This window comes from Chiloscyllium punctatum, unplaced genomic scaffold (assembly GCF_047496795.1).
Source record: "Chiloscyllium punctatum isolate Juve2018m unplaced genomic scaffold, sChiPun1.3 scaffold_283, whole genome shotgun sequence".
In the NCBI taxonomy this organism is placed as follows: domain Eukaryota; kingdom Metazoa; phylum Chordata; class Chondrichthyes; order Orectolobiformes; family Hemiscylliidae; genus Chiloscyllium; species Chiloscyllium punctatum.
In genome coordinates, this window is record NW_027310017.1 from 214,675 (window position 1) to 217,174 (window position 2,500).

The 2,500-nt window shown below is 48.3% G+C and overlaps 1 pseudogene; it reads left to right on the forward strand.

The window, feature by feature from the left end:
* Nucleotides 1–2,500, forward strand: part of LOC140472244 (28S ribosomal RNA) — an 8,322-nt pseudogene that overhangs the window by 3,097 nt on the left and 2,725 nt on the right.

Here is a 2,500-nt window from a genome sequence, read left to right on the forward strand (position 1 = left end):
CAGACAATACACACGTGATGGAAAGAGCTGAGAGGACCGCCAATCCCCCAGCAGAAGGGAGCATTCCAACTTTAACCTTCTATAACAAATCTTTCCAAAAGAGGAATAAAAGAACCCCAAAGGACATTAATATGCCTGGGGAAAAGGACAATAACAACGTCCTGGATAAGAATACCGAGACTATCGTCGCTAAACCATCGGACGATAGAACGACAACCAATACCGAGACTATCGTTGTGCCTCCACCACACGATAGAACGACAATCAAAGAGGTCGTAATACACTACCCGGTCGATGGGCTGCTGTGCAAACCCTGTAACACGCTCTTTCCAAACGTCGGTCTCTTTGCTAAACATCTGAGGCGCTCGCATCAAACCAAGACCTTCAGAACAAAATGTTCAAGATGCCAGAAGACGGGAGAATTCCACTCGATTGCCTGCCACTACCCCAAATGCAAAGGTCCTTTGCAGACGGCGAGGGGAGAATTTCAATGTGAAGCATGTGAGGCCAACTTCACAACGAAAAGCGGCCTTGGGCAACATGAAAGGCATATGCACCCGGTCTTGAGGAACAACAAGCGCATAGAGGCCGACAAGCCTACAGCAAAGAGAAGGAAAGGAGCATGGTCCGAAGAGGAAGAAAGCCTCTTGGAGCAACTTGAAATAAGCCTCGCTGGAGCAAGATTCATCAATGTCGAGATTGCTAAGGTCATAACAACTAAGACCGCAAAGCAGATCTCAGACAAACGGAGATTGCTTCAGAAGAAACGGCTTACACAGGTAGCAGCCCCGACAACCCCGATAACATCGGAAAGAGAGGAGCACGAGACCAGACCAGAGGAGGATAATGGCTCGACTGCACAAGATGAACAACAAGTCCCATACAAAATCCCGGCCAAACTCCCTAAACACAGGGAAGTTGATGAACACATCAAAAAGGCCGAAGAACTATTGCAGAAAGCCAATGATCCACTCTGTATGGCTCAAGCTCGGGGTTTGGTAGACTGTATTACAGACGAAATATACGGTGGTCATAACGAGAAAAACCCCCGCAGACGGCAAAGAGAGAACAATCGAAAGGCCGAAAAGAAGGGTAACAACAACGGGGCGAAGAAACGTTATGCCACCAAGAAAGCGGCATATAAAGATGCCCAAGAACTATACAGAAACAACAGGCGCCAGCTAGCCAGAAAGTTAATGGGTGCACCAGATACATCCCAATGCCCCATCTCACGAGAGGAACTGGAAACCAAATTCCGTGAGAAATTGTCCAAGGCGAACAACAAAGCGGACATAAGGAACTTTGCTGGTTATGCTGGCCGTGTTGATGACAACCTACTCCTGGGACCAATTGGGGAAGAGGAGGTAGAAGAAGCCCTGAAAGGAATTGACAGACACAGTGCACCAGGGCCAGATGGCAAAAAGCTGAAAGACCTAGAAGCCATCCAGGAGACCGACGCCTCCCGTATACCTCGCCTCTTCACCCTGTGGTTAAAAACAAGATCTATCCCAGAGAGTATGAAAAAGAGCCGGACAGTGCTCATTCCTAAATGTGAGGACAAGGATCGACTAAAGAACCTAGACAACTGGCGCCCCATCACAATCGGGCCAATGCTTCTCCGACTGTTCACTAAAATTATGGCAAAGAGGTTAAGCAAGGCGGTTAACATCAACCCGAGACAGAAAGGGTTCCTGGCAGCCACGCCGGGCTGTAACGAGAATATTGCTATCCTCCAGAATGTCATCAAAGGATCAAAAAAGAACAGAAAGGAGCTAGCCGTTGTCTTTGTCGATCTGGCCAAAGCTTTCGATTCAGTCGGCCACAAACTGCTCATTGGCTCGCTAAAGAGGATGAAAACACCTACGGCCTTCGTGGATCTGATCCGCGACCTCTACACCAATAACACTACGGTGATTGAGGGCAAAGGCAAGCCCACGGAACAGATCAAGATCGAGAGAGGCGTGAAGCAAGGCGATCCGCTTTCACCATTGCTATTCAATATCGCAATCGACCCTCTGATCAGTACCCTGGAGCAGGCAGGCCAGGGAATAACCATGCCGTTTGGAGACAAAACGGTGAAATGTACAGCATTGGCTTTTGCTGATGATATCGCACTACTGAGCAACTCTCACGCTGGGATGCAAGAGAACTTGAAGATCCTCCAGTCTTATTGCGATAAGACAGGCCTAGATATTAATATCAAGAAAACCAAAGGCTTCCACTTCACATGCAAAAGGAAGACCTTCATGTACAATCATGAGGCAAAATGGAGGATAAGAAAAGAAACCATCACATACATCCCACCAGGCGACACAGAGAAATACCTGGGAGCCCGGATAGACCCATGGGCTGGCGTTAAAGAGAGTGAATGGGAGGACAAGCTCAAAACCTGGGTTGAAGGCTTAAGATCAGCGCCTCTCAAACCAACTCAGAGACTGGAGCTTCTCAGAGTGCATGTCATCCCAAGATTGTACTTCCACCTGATACTGACAGAGGCGTC